Source organism: Copadichromis virginalis, linkage group LG14 (assembly GCF_057382275.1).
Source record: "Copadichromis virginalis isolate Kocher_CV1m ecotype Utaka linkage group LG14, C_Virginalis_male_GT1.1, whole genome shotgun sequence".
In the NCBI taxonomy this organism is placed as follows: Eukaryota; Metazoa; Chordata; class Actinopteri; order Cichliformes; family Cichlidae; genus Copadichromis; species Copadichromis virginalis.
The window spans coordinates 37,285,531-37,308,809 of NC_140631.1; the positions used below are offsets into that span (position 1 = coordinate 37,285,531).

The 23,279-nt window shown below is 35.4% G+C and overlaps 1 pseudogene across 1 annotated transcript in view; it reads right to left on the reverse strand.

Annotated features, from left to right (window-relative positions):
• Positions 1-23,279, reverse strand: part of LOC146694519 (uncharacterized) — a 92,025-nt pseudogene that overhangs the window by 67,677 nt on the left and 1,069 nt on the right. Inside the window, exon 2 of the transcript XR_014923839.1 lies at positions 20,888-20,956. The product of XR_014923839.1 is annotated as an uncharacterized LOC146694519 (transcript). The remainder of the gene's footprint in view (positions 1-20,887; positions 20,957-23,279) is intronic.

Sequence of the window (23,279 nt, forward strand, 5' to 3'; positions counted from 1 at the left end):
TGGGAAGCCGTGCAGGCCCTGATTTGTGGATTTGAATTCCTCAGCCCTCAGATATGATTGGCTGGCTTAGAAGCCATGAAGGCCCCAATATGCAAATTTGAATGCCTCAGGACACATATATGATTGGCTGGGAAACCGTGCAGGCCCTGATTTGAAAATTTGAATGTCTAAGTCCTCACAGAGGATTGGCTGCCTGGGGACCTGGCAGAAATATATAGAAATACTATGATTAAGCATAAATACTACATTTAGTAGAAATACTATGTTTTAGCACAAATACTATAAAAAGCAGAAATACTATAATTTAGCAGAAATACTATATTAAGCACAAATCCTATAAAAAGCAGAAATAGGATGATTAAGCATAAACACTACATTTAGTAGAAATACTATGTTTGAGCAAAAATCCTATAAAAAGCAGAAATATTATATTAGGCACAAATCCCATAAAAAGCAGAAATAGTATGATTAAGCATAAATACTACATTTAGTAGAAATGCTATGTTTTAGCACAAATAGTATAAAAAGCAGAAATACTGCAATTTAGCAGAAATACTATATTAGGCACAAATAGTATAAAAAGCAGAAATACTATATTAGGTACAAATCCTATAAAAAGCAGAAATACTATATTAGGCAAAAATCCTATAAAAAGCAGAAATACTATAATTTAGAACAAATAGTATAAAAAGCAGAAATACTATAATTTAGCAGAAATACTATGTTAGGCACAAATCCGATAAAAAGCAGAAATACTATAATTTAGCAGAAATACTATGTTAGGCACAAATCCTATAAAAAGCAGAAATACTATAATTTAGCAGAAATACTATGTTAGGCACAAATCCTATAAAAAGCAGAAATACTATAATTTAGCAGAAATACTATATTAGGCATAAATCCTATGAAAAGCAGAAATAGTATGATTTAGCAGAAACACTGTATTTAGCACAAGTACCGAAAAGTACCAGAAATACTATGATTTAGCAGAATAGTAATAACTTATTGAAACACAAATGCACAGAGGGACACACAAACACAGGCTCTAATCCAGTCAACCAGTCTAACTATATTCAATTTAAATCCTACAATGACATGCTGCCAAATAAGGGCAGGGTCCTCTCTCTCCCACTAAACACACACACACACACACACACACACACACACACACACACACACACACACACACACACACACACACACACAGGGAGAGAGCTGCCGAATTTAAATCCACCAATCAGAGTGGCTGTTTACGTTTTCCTGCCAAAACAGGTGCATCTTTTTACACACGCAGCACAGAGAGGCACAGGATTATTGCAGTCTATTTCTCATAGTGAGGACTCCCCACAAACAAATGACCATAATTTCCTAACCGTAGGGGCTAGAACGGTCATTCTTAAACCGTTTTGTTCAGAAGAGATGGGGGAATCTTCCAGTGTTAACAATTTATCATTAAAATGTGAATTTTTAGAGATATACGACATGGATGACTTGTTGACTTAGAAGCCACGAATTCCCCAATATGCAAATTTGAATGCCTGAGGCCACATATATGATTGGCTGCCTGGGAAGCCGTGCAGGCCCTGATTTGTGGATTTGAATTCCTCAGCCCTCAGATATGATTGGCTGGCTTAGAAGCCATGAAGGCCCCAATATGCAAATTTGAATGCCTCAGGACACATATATGATTGGCTGGGAAACCGTGCAGGCCCTGATTTGAAAATTTGAATGTCTAAGTCCTCACAGAGGATTGGCTGCCTGGGGACCTGGCAGAAATATATAGAAATACTATGATTAAGCATAAATACTACATTTAGTAGAAATACTATGTTTTAGCACAAATCCTATAAAAAGCAGAAATAGGATGATTAAGCATAAACACTACATTTAGTAGAAATATTATGTTTGAGCAAAAATTCTATAAAAAGCAGAAATACTATAATTAGGCACAAATCCCATAAAAAGCAGAAATAGTATGATTAAGCATAAATACTACATTTAGTAGAAATACTATGTTTTAGCACAAATAGTATAAAAAGCAGAAATACTGTAATTTAGCAGAAATACTATATTAGGCACAAATCTTATAAAATAGCAGAAATAGTATGATTTAGCACAATAGTAATCAGTTAAGCAGAAAAATTGGGAAAGCAAAATGGACAGCTGAAAAAATGCTGAACATGCTGAGGGTCCCTCAAATATACTTGTTAAATGAAAAAATCAGCAAAAAAATGCACAGGGAGAGAGAAGTAAGTTTCTAGGTCAGCCTGGGAGCTGCTGAATTTGAATCCACCAATCAGAGAGGCTGTTTACGTTTTCCCGCCAAAACAGGTGCATCTTTTTACACACGCAGCACAGAGACATAGACCTGCTTCTTTCAGTTTATTTCACATAGTGAGGATTCCCCTCAAACAAATGACCATAATTTCCTAACCATAGGGGCTAGAGCGGTCATTCTTACACCGTTTTGTTCAGAAGAGATGGGGGAATCTTCAAGTGTTGACAATTTATCATTAAAATATGAATTTTTAGAGATATATGACATGGATGACTTGTTGACTTAGAAGCCACGAATTCCCCAATATGCAAATTTGAATACCTGGAGCCCACATACATGATTGGCTGGCTGGGAAGCTGTGCAGGCCCTGATTTGTGGATTTGAATTCCTCAGCCCTCAGATATGATTGGCTGGCTTAGAAGCCATGAAGGCCCCAATATGCAAATTTGAATGCCTCAGGACACATATATGATTGGCTGGGAAGCCGTGCAGGCCCTGATTTGAAAATTTGAATTTCTCAGTCCTCACAGAGGATTGGCTGCCTGGGGACCTGGCAGAAATATATAGAAATACTATGATTAAGCATAAATACTACATTTAGTAGAAATACTATGTTTTAGCACAAATACTATAAAAAGCAGAAATACTATAATTTAGCAGAAATACTATATTAAGCACAAATCCTATAAAAAGCAGAAATAGGATGATTAAGCATAAACACTACATTTAGTAGAAATACTATGTTCGAGCAAAAATCCTATAAAAAGCAGAAATACTATATTAGGCACAAATCCCATAAAAAGCATAAATAGTATGATTAAGCATAAATACTACATTTAGTAGAAATACTATGTTTTAGCACAAATAGTATAAAAAGCAGAAATATTGTAATTTAGCAGAAATTCTATATTAGGCACAAATCCTATAAAATAGCAGAAATAGTATTATTTAGCACAATAGTAATAAGTTAAACAGAAAAATTGGAAAAGCAAAATGGACAACTGAAAAAATGCTGAACATGCTGAGGGTCCCTCAAATATACTTGTTAAATGAAAAAATCAGCAAAAAAATGCAGAGGGAGAGAGAAGTAAGTTTCTAGGTCAGCCTGGGAGCTGCTGAATTTGAATCCACCAATCAGAGAGCCTGTGTACTTTTTCCCGCCAAAACATGTGCCTCTTTTTACACACGCAGCACAGAGAGGCACAGGATTATTGCAGCCTATTTCTCATAGTGAGGACTCCCCTCAAACAAATGACCATAATTTCCAAACCGTAGGGGCTAGAGCGGTCATTCTTACACCGTTTTGTTCAGAAGAGATGGGGGAATCTTCCAGTGTTTACAATTTATCATTAAAATATGAATTATTAAAGATATTTGACTTCTAATGCACCATAACTGAGTAGAGCGAAGCAAAAACTGCCTTGACTTGCCCTCAAACAACGCTTTGTGACTTGAAATCTATTTGGAGTATCGATATCATTCTTTCACCGTAAGAGACAGCAGGCTTTGGTGAACAATCATGGAAATTTTCAGGTCTCTGTGGAAATCCAACAAAAAGTTATGACGAGAGAAAAAAGTGGTTCATTTCCACAGTTTGAAATCTGAAGAAATCTGAGCGAAGGACGAATTTCCTACCCTCAAACAAGTCCAACTCATTTCAGAACGGTAATAGGTGAGAAAGAAATTCTTGAATTGTGAGCGTCAGGGGTGTCTGAAGATATTCGGGGACAAGCCTCATGTCTTAACTTTGCTTCGTTAAGGAGATATGACGATTCGAATATGCCTCTCATTACAGAAATCCAGCGGTGATTTTGAACAAGCTCTCCATTCACTTTATATGGAGAGTTTTCTGACCTTGTGTTAGTCTGAGGAGATTTGCAAAAATTCTATAAATCCCACAACAATGATGGTGACATTTTCTGAAAGCCAGCAAAAATACCTACGTTTTGATGTATAATTTGTGGAAGTTGAGTGAAAATTGAGCAAGTAGCAGGAAGTTGTTCGGACATGAAGTGAAAATTGCAAAACCTTCAGTGGCACACTGGAAGCCAAGAGCATAGCAACCATAACAACACATGTATTTTGTGAAAAATCACAATTTTGCAACTCAAAACTTTAAGAGGCATAAAAGTAAAACAGTAAAAGATTTGAAAAAGCTGAATCATACCTGAATAGCCCAATAATTTGTGAACATTTTAAAGTTTGAATGGTTGTTCTAGGTGAAAATATGAGGAAGTAGTTAAGTTTCAAAAACAAGCAAATTTTAGCAGAATTGCAGAAGTTTCCCATTCATTTCAATGGGACAAATTAAAGGAAAAAAGCTTAATATTTTAAAAAGTATAATAGTTAAAAATAGCAAAAATCGTAGCGTAAATTAGCAGAAATAGCAGAATAGTTTAAAATTTGAACGGTGAAAATCGGCTGAAAATTGTGGAAGTAGTTAAGTGCCAAAAAGTGTACGGAAGCAACTAGAATAATAATAATAATAATAATAAAGAATAAAGAGAAACAGGAACTCAATAGTGTGGATGCTTAAAGCATCCACACAATAAAGAATAAAGAGAAACAGGAACTCAATAGTGTGGATGCTTAAAGCATCCACACAATAATAAAGAATAAAGAGAAACAGGAACTCAATAGTGTGGATGCTTAAAGCATCCACACAACTAGAAAAATTTGCATTTCCTGCGAAAATGCAGTGTGGATGCTTAAAGCTGAAGCTGTATGCAAAAAGTAGCTGAAAAAGCTGAAAAGTTGCAGAAATTGTAAAAACTTTGCAGAAGCAAAAGAAGTTTGCTAAAATGGAATAACTTAGCAGAACTGCAATATCTTAGAGGAAACATAATACTTGGCAGAAATACAATAGCATAGCAGAATTTAGCAGAAATATTGTAACTTACCAGAAACATGATAACTTCTCAAAAATACAAGAATTTAGGAGAAATAGTATAAGATAACAGAAAGAATATATTTAGCCAAAAATACTTAAACATTACAGAAACACTATGATTTAGAAAAATAGTACAACAGAGCAGAAATATTGTGATTTACCAGAGACACTGTGATGAACTATGAATATTGTAATTTTAAATTGAGACTATGTTTTAGCACAAATATTATAATTTGGCAGAAATACTATAATTTAGCAGAAATACTATATTAAGCACAAATCCTATAAAAAGCAGAAATGGTATGATTAAGCACAAATACTACATTTAGTAGAAATACTTTGTTTTAGCACAAATCCCATAAAAAGCAGAAATACTGTACTATGATTTAGTAGAAAAACTATAATTAATCAGAAATACTAAATTTAGCAGAAATACTATATTAAGCACAAATACTATGAGAAGCAGAAATAGTATATTAAGCACAAATCTTATAAAATAGCAGAAATAGTATGATTAAGCATAAATACTACATTTAGCAGAAATACTATATTAAGCACAAATCCTATAAAAGCAGAAATAGTATATTAAGCACAAATCTTATAAAATAGCAGAAATAGTATGATTTAGCACAATAGTAATAAGTTAAACAGAAAAATTGGAAAAGCAAAATGGACAGCTGAAAAAATGCTGAACATGCTGAGGGTCCCTCAAATATACTTGTTAAATGACAAAAATCTGCAAAAAAATTTATTACAGCCACACAATCACAAATATGTACACATGAGGAAACACACATGCACAGAGAGACCCACACACAAGATCCAATTCAGTCAACCAGTCTAAATATATTGAATTTAAATCTTAGAATGAGATCATCCCATTAAAAGCCTTTCTCTCTCTCTCTCTCTCTCTCTCTGTCACACACACACACACACACACACACACACACACACACACACACACACACACAGGGAGAGAGAAGTAAGTTTCTAGGTCAGCCTGGGAGCTGGTGAATTTGAATCCACCAATCAGAGAGGCTGTGCACTTTTCCCCACCAAAACAGGTGCATCTGTTTACACACACAGCAGCACAGAGAGACACAGGATTTTTGCAGTCTATTTCTCATAGTGACGACTCCCCTCAAACAAATGACCGTAATTTCCTAACCGTAGGGGCTAGAAGGGTCATTCTTACACCGTTTTGTTCAGAAGAGATGGGGGAATCTTCAAGTGTTGACAATTTAATATTAAAATATGAATTTTTAGAGATATATGACATGGATGACTTGTTGACTTAGAAGCCACGAATTCCCCAATATGCAAATTTGAATGCCTGAGACCACATATGTGATTGGCTGGCTGGGAAGCCGTGCAGGCCCTGATTTGTGGATTTGAATTCCTCAGCCCTCAGATATGATTGGCTGGCTTAGAAGCCACGAAGGCCCCAATATGCAAATTTGAATGCCTCAGGACACTTATTTGATTGGCTGGGAAACTGTGCAGGCCCTGATTTGAAAATTTGAATGTCTCAGTCCTCACAGAGGATTGGCTGCCTGGGGACCTGGCAGAAATATATAGAAATACTATTATTAAGCATAAATACTACATTTAGTAGAAATACTATGTTTTAGCACAAATATTATAAAAAGAAGAAAAACTATAATTTAGCAGAAATACTATATTAAGCACAAATCCTATAAAAAGCAGAAATACTATAATTTAGAACAAATAGTATAAAAAGCAGAAATACTATAATTTAGCAGAAATACTATGTTAGGCACAAATCCTATAAAAAGCAGAAATACTATAATTTAGCAGAAATACTATGTTGGGCACAAATCCTATAAAAAGCAGAAATACTATAATTTAGCAGAAATACTATATTAGGCATAAATCCTATGAAAAGCAGAAATAGTATGATTTAGCAGAAATACTGTATTTAGCACAAGTACCGAAAAGTACCAGAAATACTATGATTTAGCAGAATAGTAATAACTTATTGAAACACAAATGCACAGAGGGACACACAAACACAGGCTCTAATCCAGTCAACCAGTCTAACTATGTTCAATTTAAATCCTACAATGACATGCTGTCAAATAAGGGCAGGGTCCTCTCTCTCCCACTAAACACACACACACACACACACACACACACACACACACACACACACACACACACACACACACACACACACAGGGAGAGAGGACTAAGTTTCTAGGTCAGCCTGGGAGCTGCTGAATTTGAATCCACCAATCAGAGAGGCTGTTTACGTTTTCCCGCCAAAACAGGTGCATCTTTTTACACACGCAGCACAGAGACATAGACCTGCTTCTTTCAGTTTATTTCACATAGTGAGGATTCCCCTCAAACAAATGACCATAATTTCCTAACCATAGCGGCTAGAGCGGTCATTCTTACAACGTTTTGTTCAGAAGAGATGGGGGAATCTTCAAGTGTTGACAATTTATCATTAAAATATGAATTTTTAGAGATATATGACATGGATGACTTGTTGACTTAGAAGCCACGAATTCCCCAATATGCAAATTTGAATACCTGGAGCCCACATACATGATTGGCTGGCTGGGAAGCTATGCAGGCCCTGATTTGTGGATTTGAATTCCTCAGCCCTCAGATATGATTGGCTGGCTTAGAAGCCATGAAGGCCCCAATATGCAAATTTGAATGCCTCAGGACACATATATGATTGGCTGGGAAGCCGTGCAGGCCCTGATTTGAAAATTTGAATTTCTCAGTCCTCACAGAGGATTGGCTGCCTGGGGACCTGGCAGAAATATATAGAAATACTATGATTAAGCATAAATACTACATTTAGTAGAAATACTATGTTTTAGCACAAATACTATAAAAAGCAGAAATACTATAATTTAGCAGAAATACTATATTAAGCACAAATCCTATAAAAAGCAGAAATAGGATGATTAAGCATAAACACTACATTTAGTAGAAATACTATGTTTGAGCAAAAATCCTATAAAAAGCAGAAATACTTTATTAGGCACAAATCCCATAAAAAGCAGAAATAGTATGATTAAGCATAAATACTACATTTAGTAGAAATACTATGTTTTAGCACAAATAGTATAAAAAGCAGAAATATTGTAATTTAGCAGAAATACTATATTAGGCACAAATCTTATAAAATAGCAGAAATAGTATTATTTAGCACAATAGTAATAAGTTAAACAGAAAAATTGGAAAAGCAAAATGGACAGCTGAAAAAATGCTGAACATGCTGAGGGTCCCTCAAATATACTTGTGAAATGAAAAAATCAGCAAAAAAATGCACAGGGAGAGAGAAGTAAGTTTCTAGGTCAGCCTGGGAGCTGCTGAATTTGAATCCACCAATCAGAGAGCCTGTGTACTTTTTCCCGCCAAAACATGTGCCTCTTTTTACACACGCAGCACAGAGAGGCACAGGATTATTGCAGCCTATTTCTCATAGTGAGGACTCCCCTCAAACAAATGACCATAATTTCCTAACCGTAGGGGCTAGAACGGTCATTCTTACACCGTTTTGTTCAGAAGACATGGGGGAATCTTCCAGTGTTTACAATTTATCATTAAAATATGAATTATTAAAGATATTTGACTTCTAATGCACCATAACTGAGTAGAGCGAAGCAAAAACTGCCTTGACTTGCCCTCAAACAACGCTTTGTAACTTGAAATCTATTTGGAGTATCGATATCATTCTTTCACCGTAAGAGACAGCAGGCTTTGGTGAACAATCATGGAAATTTTCAGGTCTCTGTGGAAATCCAACAAAAAGTTATGACGAGAGAAAAAAGTGGTTCATTTCCACAGTTTGAAATCTGAAGAAATCTGAGCGAAGGACGAATTTCCTACCCTCAAACAAGTCCAACTCATTTCAGAACGGTAATAGTTGAGAAAGAAATTCTTGAATTGTGAGCGTCAGGAGTGTCTGAAGATATGCCGGGACAAGCCTCATGTCTTAACTTTGCTTCGTTAAGGAGATATGACGATTCGAATATGCCTCTCATTACAGAAATGCAGCGGTGATTTTGAACAAACTCTCCATTGACTTTATATGGAGAGTTTTCTGACCTTGTGTTAGTCTGAGGAGATTTGCGAAAGTTCTATGAATACCACAACAATGATAGTGACATTTTCTGAAAGCCAGAAAAAATACCTACGTTTTGATGTATAATTTGTGGAAGTTGAGTGAATATTGAGCAAGTAGCAAACAGTTGTTCGGACATGAAGAGAAGACTGCAAAAGCTTCAGTGGCACACTGGAAGCCAAGAGCATAGCAACCATAACAACGCATGTATTTTGTGAAAAATCACAATTTTGCAACTCAAAACTTTAAGAGGCATAAAAGTAAAACAGTAAAAGATTTGAAAAAGCTGAATCATACCTGAATAGCCCAATAATTTGTGAACATTTTAAAATTTGAATGGTTGTTCTAGGTGAAAGTATGAGGAAGTAGTTAAGTTTCAAAAACAAGCAAATTTTAGCAGAATTGCTGAAGTTTCCCATTCATTTCAATGGGACAAATTAAAGGAAAAAAGTGGAATATTTTAAAAAGTATAATAGTTAAAAATAGCAAAAGTCATAGCCGGAAAGAGCAAAAATAGCTGAATAGTTTAAAATTTGAACGGTGAAAATCGGCTAAAAATTGTGGAAGTAGTTTAACGGCGAAAAGTGTACGGAAGTCCTAAGAATAATAATAATAACTAGAAAAATTTGCATTTCCTGCGAAAATGCAGTGTGGATGCTTAAAGCTGAAGCTGTATGCAAAAAGTAGCTGAAAAAGCTGAAAAGTTGCAGAAATTGTAAAAACTTTGCAGAAGCAAAGGAACTTTGCTAAAATGGAATAACTTAGCAGAACTGCAATCACTTAGAGGAAACTGTAAAGCTGAAGCTGTCTGCTGAAAATAGTTGAAAATAGCTGAAGAAGCTGAAGAAATCAAAGTCAGTGTTTAAAAAGTTGTTGAAATTTTAATAACTTTGCAGAAGAACATCAAGTTAGCAAAAATGTAATAACTTAGCAGAACTGCAATATCTTAGAGGAAACATAATACTTGGCAGAAATACAATAGCATAGCAGAATTTAGCAGAAATATTGTAACTTACCAGAAACATGATAACTTCTCAAAAATACAAGAATTTAGGAGAAATAGTATAAGATAACAGAAAGAATATATTTAGCCAAAAATACTTAAACATTACAGAAACACTATGATTTAGAAAAATAGTACAACAGAGCAGAAATATTGTGATTTACCAGAGACACTGTGATGAACTATGAATATTGTAATTTTAAATTAAGACTATGTTTTAGCACAAATATTATAATTTGGCAGAAATACTATAATTTAGCAGAAATACTATATTAAGCACAAATACTATGAAAAGCAGAAATAATATGATTAAGCATAAATACTACATTTAGCAGAAATACTATATTAAGCACAAATCTTATAAAAAGCAGAAATACTATATTAAGCACAAATCCTATAAAAGCAGAAATAGTATATTAAGCACAAATCTTATAAAATAGCAGAAATAGTATGATTTAGCACAATAGTAATAAGTTAAACAGAAAAATTGGAAAAGCAAAATGGACAGTTGAAAAAATGCTGAACATGCTGAGGTTCCCTCAAATATACTTGTTAAATGACAAAAATCTGCAAAAAAATGCACAGGGAGAGAGAAGTAAGTTTCTAGGTCAGCCTGGGAGCTGCTGAATTTGAATCCACCAATCAGAGAGCCTGTTTACGTTTTCCCGCCAAAACAGGTGCATCTTTTTACACACGCAGCACAGAGAGGCACAGGATTATTGCAGCCTATTTCTCATAGTGAGGACTCCCCTCAAACAAATGACCATAATTTCCTAACCGTAGGGGCTAGAGCGGTCATTCTTACACCGTTTTGTTCAGAAGAGATGGGGGAATCTTCCAGTGTTAACAATTTATCATTAAAATATGAATTATTAAAGATATTTGACTTCTAATGCACCATAACTGAGCAGAGCGAAGCAAAAACTGCCTTGACTTGCCCTCAAACAACGCTTTGTAACTTGAAATCTATTTGGAGTATCGATATCATTCTTTCACCGTAAGAGACAGCATGCTTTGGTGAACAATCATGGAAATTTTCAGGTCTCTGTGGAAATCCAACAAAAAGTTATGACGAGAGAAAAAAGTGGTTCATTTCCACAGTTTGAAATCTGAAGAAATCTGAGCGAAGGACAAATTTCCTACCCTCAAACAAGTCCAACTCATTTCAGAACGGTAATAGGTGAGAAAGAAATTCTTGAATTGTGAGCGTCACGAGTGTCTGAAGATATACCGGGACAAGCCTCATGTCTTAACTTTGCTTCGTTAAGGAGATATGACGATTCGAATATGCCTCTCATTACAGAAATGCAGCGGTGATTTTGAACAAACTCTCCATTCACTTTATATGGAGAGTTTTCTGACCTTGTGTTAGTCTGAGGAGATTTGCCAAAATTCTATAAATCCCACAACAATGATGGTGACATTTTCTGAAAGCCAGCAAAAATACCTACGTTTTGATGTATAATTTGTGGAAGTTGAGTGAAAATTGAGCAAGTAGCAGGAAGTTGTTCGGACATGAAGTGAAAATTGCAAAACCTTCAGTGGCACACTGGAAGCCAAGACCATAGCAACCATAACAACACATGTATTTTGTGAAAAATCAAAAAAATGAAACTCAAAACTTTAAGAGGCATAAAAGTAAAACGGTATAAGATTTGAAAAAGCTGAATCATACCTGAATAGCCCAATAATTTGTGAACATTTTAAAATTTGAATGGTTGTTCTAGCTGAAAATATGAGGAAGTAGTTAAGTTTCAAAAACAAGCAAAATTTAGCAGAATTGCAGAAGTTTCCCATTCATTTCAATGGGACAAATTAAAGGAAAAAAGTGGAATATTTTAAAAAGTATAATAGTTAAAAATAGCAAAAGTCATAGCCGGAAAGAGCAAAAATAGCTGAATAGTTTAAAATTTGAACGGTGAAAATCGGCTGAAAATTGTGGAAGTAGTTTAACGGCGAAAAGTGTACGGAAGTCCTAAGAATAATAATAATAATAACTAGAAAAATTTGCATTTCCTGCGAAAATGCAGTGTGGATGCTTAAAGCTGAAGCTGTATGCAAAAACTAGCTGAAAAAGCTGAAAAGTTGCAGAAATTGTAAAAACTTTGCAGAAGCAAAAGAAGTTTGCTAAAATGGAATAACTTAGCAGAACTGCAATATCTTAGAGGAAACATAATACTTGGCAGAAATACAATAGCATAGCAGAATTTAGCAGAAATATTGTAACTTACCAGAAACATGATAACTTCTCAAAAATACAAGAATTTAGGAGAAATAGTATAAGATAACAGAAAGAATATATTTAGCCAAAAATACTTAAACATTACAGAAACACTATGATTTAGAAAAATAGTACAACAGAGCAGAAATATTGTGATTTACCAGAGACACTGTGATGAACTATGAATATTGTAATTTTAAATTGAGACTATGTTTTAGCACAAATATTATAATTTGGCAGAAATACTATAATTTAGCAGAAATACCATATTAAGCACAACTCCTATAAAAAGCAGAAATGGTATGATTAAGCACAAATACTACATTTAGTAGAAATACTTTGTTTTAGCACAAATCCCATAAAAAGCAGAAATACTGTACTATGATTTAGTAGAAAAACTATAATTAATCAGAAATACTAAATTTAGCAGAAATACTATATTAAGCACAAATACTATGAAAAGCAGAAATAGTATGATTAAGCATAAATACTACATTTAGCAGAAATACTATATTAAGCACAAATCCTATAAAAGCAGAAATAGTATATTAAGCACAAATCTTATAAAATAGCAGAAATAGTATGATTTAGCACAATAGTAATAAGTTAAACAGAAAAATTGGAAAAGCAAAATGGACAGCTGAAAAAATGCTGAACATGCTGAGGGTCCCTCAAATATACTTGTTAAATGACAAAAATCTGCAAAAACATTTATTACAGCCACACAATCACAAATATGTACACATGAGGAAACACACATGCACAGAGAGACCCACACACAAGATCCAATTCAGTCAACCAGTCTAAATATATTGAATTTAAATCTTAGAATGAGATCATCCCATTAAAAGCCTTTCTCTCTCTCTCTCTCTCTCTCTCTCTGTCACACACACACACACACACACACTCACACACACACACACACACACACAGAGAGAGAGAAGTAAGTTTCTAGGTGAGCCTGGGAGCTGGTGAATTTGAATCCACCAATCAGAGAGGCTGTGCACTTTTCCCCACCAAAACAGGTGCATCTGTTTACACACGCAGCAGCACAGAGAGACACAGGATTTTTGCAGTCTATTTCTCATAGTGACGACTCCCCTCAAACAAATGACCGTAATTTCCTAACCGTAGGGGCTAGAACGGTCATTCTTACACCGTTTTGTTCAGAAGAGATGGGGGAATCTTCAAGTGTTGACAATTTAATATTAAAATATGAATTTTTAGAGATATATGACATGGATGACTTGTTGACTTAGAAGCCACGAATTCCCCAATATGCAAATTTGAATGCCTGAGACCACATATGTGATTGGCTGGCTGGGAAGCTGTGCAGGCCCTGATTTGTGGATTTGAATTCCTCAGCCCTCAGATATGATTGGCTGGCTTAGAAGCCACGAAGGCCCCAATATGCAAATTTGAATGCCTCAGGACACTTATTTGATTGGCTGGGAAACTGTGCAGGCCCTGATTTGAAAATTTGAATGTCTCAGTCCTCACAGAGGATTGGCTGCCTGGGGACCTGGCAGAAATATATAGAAATACTATTATTAAGCATAAATACTACATTTAGTAGAAATACTATGTTTTAGCACAAATATTATAAAAAGAAGAAAAACTATAATTTAGCAGAAATACTATATTAAGCACAAATCCTATAAAAAGCAGAAATACTATAATTTAGAACAAATAGTATAAAAAGCAGAAATACTATAATTTAGCAGAAATACTATGTTAGGCACAAATCCTATAAAAAGCAGAAATATTATAATTTAGCAGAAATACTATGTTAGGCACAAATCCTATAAAAAGCAGAAATACTATATTAAGCACAAATTCTATAAAAAGCAGAAATACTATATTAAGCACAAATCCTATTAAAAGCAGAAATACTATATTAAGCACAAATCTTATGAAATAGCAGAAACAGTATGATTTAGCACAATAGTAATAAGTTAAACAGAAAAATTGGAAAAGCAAAATGGACAGCTGAAAAAATGCTGAACATGCTGAGGGTCCCTCAAATATACTTGTTAAATGAAAAAATCAGCAAAAAAATGCACAGGGAGAGAGAAGTAAGTTTCTAGGTCAGCTTGGGAGCTGCTGAATTTGAATCCACCAATCAGAGAGCCTGTGTACTTTTTCCCGCCAAAACAGGTGCATCTTTTTACACACGCAGCAGAGAGAGGCACAGGATTATTGCAGCCTATTTCTCATAGTGAGGACTCCCCTCAAACAAATGACCATAATTTCCAAACCGTAGGGGCTAGAGCGGTCATTCTTACACCGTTTTGTTCAGAAGAGATGGGGGAATCTTCCAGTGTTAACAATTTATCATTAAAATGTGAATTTTTAGAGATATACGACATGGATGACTTGTTGACTTAGAAGCCACGAATTCCCCCAATATGCAAATTTGAATGCCTGAGGCCACATATATGATTGGCTGCCTGGGAAGCCGTGCAGGCCCTGATTTGTGGATTTGAATTCCTCAGCCCTCAGATATGATTGGCTGGCTTAGAAGCCATGAAGGCCCCAATATGCAAATTTGAATGCCTCAGGACACATATATGATTGGCTGGGAAACCGTGCAGGCCCTGATTTGAAAATTTGAATGTCTAAGTCCTCACAGAGGATTGGCTGCCTGGGGACCTGGCAGAAATATATAGAAATACTATGTTTTAGCACAAATACTATAAAAAGCAGAAATACTATAATTTAGCAGAAATACTATATTAAGCACAAATCCTATAAAAAGCAGAAATACTATATTAGGCACAAATCCTATAAAAAGCAGAAATAGTATGATTAAGCATTAATACTACATTTAGTAGAAATACTATGTTTTAGCACAAATAGTATAAAAAGCAGAAATATTATAATTTAGCACAAATAGTATAAAAAGCAGAAATATTATAATTTAGCACAAATAGTATAAAAAGCAGAAATACTACATTTAGTAGAAATACTATGTTTTAGCACAAATAGTATAAAAAGCAGAAATATTATAATTTAGCACAAATAGTATAAAAAGCAGAAATATTATAATTTAGCACAAATAGTATAAAAAGCAGAAATATTATAATTTAGCACAAATAGTATAAAAAGCAGAAATACTACATTTAGTAGAAATACTATGTTTTAGCACAAATAGTATAAAAAGCAGAAATATTATAATTTAGCACAAATAGTATAAAAAGCAGAAATATTATAATTTAGCACAAATAGTATAAAAAGCAGAAATATTATAATTTAGCACAAATAGTATAAAAAGCAGAAATACTACATTTAGTAGAAATACTATGTTTTAGCACAAATAGTATAATAAAGCAGAAATACTATAATTTAGCAGAAATACTGTATTTAGCACAAGTACCGAAAAGTACCAGAAATACTATGATTTAGCAGAATAGCAATAACTTACAAAATTACAAATATGGAGGCATATTGAAACAGAAATGCAGAGAGGGACACACAAACACAGGCTCTAATCCAGTCAATCAGTCTAACTATATTCAATTTAAATCCTACAATGACATGCTGCCAAATAAGGGTAGGGTTCTCTCTCTCCCACTAAACACACACACACACACACACACACACACACACACACAGACACAGAGGGTGAGAGCTGCCGAATTTAAATCCACCAATCAGAGTGGCTGTTTACGTTTTCCCGCCAAAAAAGGTGCATCTTTTTACACACGCAGCAGAGAGAGGCACAGGATTATTGCAGTCTATTTCTCATAGTGACGACTCCCCTCAAACAAATGACCATAATTTCCTAACCGTAGGGGCTAGAGCGGTCATTCTTACACCGTTTTGTTCAGAAGACATGGGGGAATCTTCCAGTGTTTACAATTTATCATTAAAATATGAATTATTAAAGATATTTGACTTCTAATGCACCATAACTGAGTAGAGCGAAGCAAAAACTGCCTTGACTTGCCCTCAAACAACGCTTTGTAACTTGAAATCTATTTGGAGTATCGATATCATTCTTTCACCGTAAGAGACAGCAGGCTTTGGTGAACAATCATGGAAATTTTCAGGTCTCTGTGGAAATCCAACAAAAAGTTATGACGAGAGAAAAAAGTGGTTCATTTCCAGACTTTGAAATCTGAAGAAATCTGAGCGAAGGACGAATTTCCTACCCTCAAACAAGTCCAACTCATTTCAGAACGGTAATAGTTGAGAAAGAAATTCTTGAATTGTGAGCGTCAGGAGTGTCTGAAGATATGCCGGGACAAGCCTCATGTCTTAACTTTGCTTCGTTAAGGAGATATGACGATTCGAATATGCCTCTCATTACAGAAATGCAGCGGTGATTTTGAACAAACTCTCCATTGACTTTATATGGAGAGTTTTCTGACCTTGTGTTAGTCTGAGGAGATTTGCGAAAGTTCTATGAATACCACAACAATGATAGTGACATTTTCTGAAAGCCAGAAAAAATACCTACGTTTTGATGTATAATTTGTGGAAGTTGAGTGAATATTGAGCAAGTAGCAAACAGTTGTTCGGACATGAAGAGAAGACTGCAAAAGCTTCAGTGGCACACTGGAAGCCAAGAGCATAGCAACCATAACAACGCATGTATTTTGTGAAAAATCACAATTTTGCAACTCAAAACTTTAAGAGGCATAAAAGTAAAACAGTAAAAGATTTGAAAAAGCTGAATCATACCTGAATAGCCCAATAATTTGTGAACATTTTAAAATTTGAATGGTTGTTCTAGGTGAAAGTATGAGGAAGTAGTTAAGTTTCAAAAACAAGCAAAATTTAGCAGAATTGCTGAAGTTTCCCATTCATTTCAATGGGACAAATTAAAGGAAAAAAGTGGAATATTTTAAAAAGTATAATAGTTAAAAATAGCAAAAGTCATAGCCGGAAAGAGCAAAAATAGCTGAATAGTTTAAAATTTGAACGGTGAAAATCGGCTGAAAATTGTGGAAGTAGTTCTACGGCGAAAAGTGTACGGAAGTCCTAAGAATAATAATAATAATAAAGAATAAAGAGAAACAGGAACTCAATAGTGTGGATGCTTAAAGCATCCACACAATAAAGAATAAAGAGAAACAGGAACTCTATAGTGTGGATGCTTAAGCATCCACACAATAATAAAGAATAAAGAGAAACAGGAACTCAATAGTGTGGATGCTTAAAGCATCCACACAATAAAGAGAAACAGGAACTCAATAGTGTGGATGCTTAAAGCATCCACACAATAAAGAATAAAGAGAAACAGGAACTCAATAGTGTGGATGCTTAAAGCATCCACACAATAAAGAGAAACAGGAACTCAATAGTGTGGATGCTTAAAGCATCCACACAATGAACAAGGTACACAAGACACTGTCAAAATAAAACAGGAACACTAAAACTAAGCATGGCAACACAAACTTAACAGACCTAAATACATGATGATAAATACCAAAACCCCAAAACATAGAAAACCAAGGAACAATAAACAATAACAACCCCTACAAACTGGACTAACAGTTGGTTTGATTTGCTTCAGAGAATCCTCAAAGTCTTTCATCTTAATGTTGCGCACCTCAGCAGCAGTTATAATACGGACTTGTTCTGGTCCCAACTCTCTTATTGGGCCAAGTGCAGCATCTTGGGCCAAGTGCAGCATCTTTGGCTAATGCTGTCAAATCGCTCCCTGAATATCCTACAGTCACTTTTGCAAGACAGGACAGTTCGTTTTGGCTCAGTGGACTCCCGTGCATTCCCAAAAGATTTTTCAGCAGTGTAAATCTTGTCTAAAGGTCACAGGAAACCAAAGCAAACTGACAAAAACACTAAGAGAGGGACTGAGACCAAAAAACTATAACTATAACTGTGGTGGAAAATAACAGGCAAAGACTATGACTAAGACTACCGTAGAATAACAGACGAAAACCATGACTGAGGTCAAATAAACAGACGAACCGACAATGATAAGCAGAAAACAGAAGGCTTAAATACACACATGAGGTGATCAGTGGAAGTGGAGACACATGGGGGAACAGCTGACAGACATAACCCTAATGACAGGACCAAGAAAGGAAAGCTAACTATAATGAACAAGGTACACAAGACACTGTCAAAATAAAACAGGAACACTAAAACTAAGCATGGCAACACAAACTTAACAGACCTAAATACATGATGATAAATACCAAAACCCCAAAACATAGAAAACCAAGGAACAATAACAACCCAAACTAAAGACAGATAGGAATCAATCAATGAATGCATTTATTGAAGAAGGACCACCAAAATCTTTGTTCTATTTGGTGTACATATTAAGAGTTGCTGGACTAACAGTTGGTTTGATTTGCTTCAGAGAATCCTCAAAGTCTTTCATCTTAATGTTGCGCACCTCAGCAGCAGTTATAATACGGACTTGTTCTGGTCCCAACTCTCTTATTGGGCCAAGTGCAGCATCTTTGGCTAATGCTGTCAAATCGCTCCCTGAATATCCTACAGTCACTTTTGCAAGACAGGACAGTTCGTTTTTGTCACGGCTGCACAGCAGTCGTGTGGTGAATTGAGAAAAGGATCCAAGATGCAGGCACTGACTGGGGTGCGAGTGAAAATTTATTTGCAGAGGTGATAAAGTGACAAAACAGGAAGAGCAGAGCGGGGAGTAAACAAACCTAAACTGGGAAAACTAAAGAACAAAACTTAAACCAGACACTCACGGGAGGAGGAGCGAAATGCACAAAGAGAGATGGCAGAGAGACGCAGAATGAATACCAGGTAACAGAATAATGCAGACTGACATGGAGTTAAACAGACGACGCGACAGAGAGCACAGGAAAACACAGGGCTTAAATACACGGGGAGTAATCAGGGAATGGGCCACAGGAGGGAGACACAGCTGGGAGCAATAAGGCTAACGAGACAGGGGAGAGGTAAAACTGAACACACTGACATGAGACATGAACTTTCAGAATAAAACAGGAAACTAACAGACACAGAGAACCAGACCGGACACTGAACTAGACAGGCAGACTCATGAGCAGACACAATAACACCATGGACAGACAGAGGGAACACAGAGAAGTGGAAGCAGGCAGGCAAAGAACAGAAACCTAACAAATGGCAAAATCACAACAGAATACACACTCTGAATGAACAAAAGCACAAGGAACACAAAACACTGAGTCCTCAGACTCAGGACCATGACAGTTTTGGCTCAGTGGACTCCCGTGCCTTCAGAGAATCCTCAAAGTCTTTCATCTTAATGTTGCGCACCTCAGCAGCAGTTATAATACGGACTTGTTCTGGTCCCAACTCTCTTATTGGGCCAAGTGCAGCATCTTTGGCTAATGCTGTCAAATCGCTCCCTGAATATCCTACAGTCACTTTTGCAAGACAGGACAGTTCGCTTTGGCTCAGTGGACTCCCGTGCATTCCCAAAAGATTTTTCAGCAGTGTAAATCTTGTCTAAAGGTCACAGGAAACCAAAGCAAACTGACAAAAACACTAAGAAACAAAAACACTAAGAGAGGGACTGAGACCAAAAAACTATAACTATAACAGACCTAAATACATGATGATAAATACCAAAACCCCAAAACATAGAAAACCAAGGAACAATAAACAATAACAACCCAAACTAAAGACAGATAGGAACTGACACAAAAACTAATAACATATCAAAAATGAAACAAATACAAAAGAGAGGCTCAGAGCGATGGGTCAGAGACCCAGCCTGTGAGAGCTCCACTGTAAACAATTTCATTCATAATTAAGCTGGCCAGTTTACTGTCCACATTCTTTTTCATATCCCTCTTCGGGGGCTGTTTCACAGCTGCCGGTCTTCCATTCTGAGTTTTTCCCACCCGAGTGGTTTTCTTTGCATCAGTTAGTCTTAATGGAGGTACAGAACTGGAGGGTCTGATGGTGGTGGAAACACCTGCGGGTTGACTTTTAGGAACTGACTTTGGCTGTGAAAGAGCATGACGTGATGTCCCTTGGGGGTCATTTCTCCTTTTAGAGGCTAGTGTCGTCTCTAAAAGGGTAAGCTCTTTTTAGAGATCCGGCTCTTTCGGTTCGGCTCACTAAAAAGAGGCTCCAAACCGGCTCTTCAGGTTGTTTTGTTTCTTTAATTAATTTATTATTAACAATAATGTAAAATTATGCACAAAAGGAATTACTAACGTTAAAAAAAAGTGGTTTTATTTATATATGTTTATATATAAATATATGCGGTGGCCCCTGGAGACAAAACACGTACAAACTCCAAAACACATTTCTAGCATGAACTGAACTCCCAAAGCAGAGCTACTAGATCACTTAAATTACACAATTGAAAGCATGTGTGTATTGTTTGTGTATTTATACACAGGCACTCATATATATTCAAATAATTTTAAAAAAAGTTCATTTACCTGTTACTACCACACACCAAATCCGATGGTTGGTACTTGCTGGCTTGTGTAGCCACAAGATAACAAAAGCTCAACACTGCGCCCAGCATCCTGGAGCACTTCTGTTGTCTTTTATACGTGTTTTGAGTTTCTATGTGCTTCTGAGTTTTAATGTGCTTCTGAGTTTGTACGTGTTTTTACGTGTTTTAGAGTTTTTACGTGTTTTGGAGTTTGTACATGCTTCCGAGTTCGTACGTGATTTGAAGTTTGTATGTGCTTTATCTCTAGGGGCCACCGTAAATATACTTTTATTTATTCACTCCACATAAAATGTAATAAATAAATTATATAATACAAAAATCAACTATTCACATTTCAACTTTTAACTATTTAAATTTTCAGCTTTTTCCTTTTACAAATTTAAAGTGAAAACAACACAAACCACTGCAAACCACAACACAATTAAATATAAATCATATTATATATATATATAAACTAGTCATAAGCGAAAACGTTTAGGCTATATATCGCATTTAAAGGTCTTTCTTTGGGATGTAAAAAGAAAAATACACTCTATAGGGAATTCCTAAAACAAAGAACAATAGATGCTGAAGATAAATATAAAAAATACAAAAATAAGTTGACCAATAGTATACGTGTATGTAGAAAGGAGTATTATAGTAAAATATTGAACAACAATAAACATAATATGAAGGGAATATGGGATGTTTTAAACGGTATCATTAAAAAAAATTCTGGACAACAAAGTTATCCTCAATACTTTATCGACAATGGCAATATTATGGAAAACACTGCTGATAAGGTCAACAGCTTTAATCATTATTTTGTATTTTTTTTTAATATATTTTTTGGTCCTTTTACAGCATCCTGCCATGCGATTACATTTGTTCCTGACCACCGAGAACACTCACATTTACTTTTATCGAGTGGAAAAAACGTTAGCTTGTTTATATTATGCTAACATAGCTGTGTTGCTAGCGGTCACGTAGCACATCATTATATACCAGCTAGCCCAACTTCAGTAACCCTACAAACGTCACTGCTGTTTAGTTTTCGGTCTTCATTTATGCTGGAAGTGATAGCAGAGCTGTACGTTTTAATTTGTTTCCAAAACCCCGCAGTCAGGACATGCTATATTGTATTTAGATAGAAGCTAGCGAGCTAACTCCCTGCTAACTTCTAACTCCGTTAAATGTCATAAATTCCGTTTTCATGGATGCCTGGATGTTAAACTCAATTGTTACACCTGGTAGAGCAGAACGCTGATAATTTTATTAAAGATGAAAGACTTTAGACAGTTTTTCAACTCTCAGTAATCCCATAGTGATCGTTTGATATATGGACCTGCAGCGGAGTTTAGACCCAGACACGGCTAGTGACGTCAGACTGAACAACCGGATTACTAACGTTAAAAAAAAGTGGTTTTATTTATATATGTTTATATATAAATATATGCGGTGGCCCCTGGAGACAAAACACGTACAAACTCCAAAACACATTTCTAGCATGAACTGAACTCCCAAAGCAGAGCTACTAGATCACTTAAATTACACAATTGAAAGCATGTGTGTATTGTTTGTGTATTTATACACAGGCACTCATATATATTCAAATAATTTTAAAAAAAGTTCATTTACCTGTTACTACCACACACCAAATCCGATGGTTGGTACTTGCTGGCTTGTGTAGCCACAAGATAACAAAAGCTCAACACTGCGCCCAGCATCCTGGAGCACTTCTGTTGTCTTTTATATGTGTTTTGAGTTTTTATGTGCTTCTGAGTTTTAATGTGCTTCGGAGTTTGTACGTGTTTTAGAGTTTTTACGTGTTTTGGAGTTTGTACATGCTTCCGAGTTCGTACGTGATTTGAAGTTTGTATGTGCTTTATCTCTAGGGGCCACCGTAAATATACTTTTATTTATTCACTCCACATAAAATGTAATAAATAAATTATATAATACAAAAATCAACTATTCACATTTCAACTTTTAACTATTTAAATTTTCAGCTTTTTCCTTTTACAAATTTAAAGTGAAAACAACACAAAACACTGCAAACCACAACACAATTAAATATAAATTATAATATGAAAACAAAAAGAACATGCATATTCTCTGTCATATGGACCTGCATGAATAAACTTTCTGAATCCTTTATCTTCCACTACTGAAAATAGTTGTGGATGATTATTATACCTTTCTAATGTGATTCATGTAGATGGTGTGGAAATTGAAAGAGTACTTGAACATAAGTTTCTTGGTGTGATTAAAGATGATAAATTAAACTGGAAGTCTCATATAAATCATATACATAACAAAATTTCAAGAAGCGTCTCAATCTTGAGTAAAGTAAAACACATTCTGGACCACAAATCACTCCACATTCTCTATTG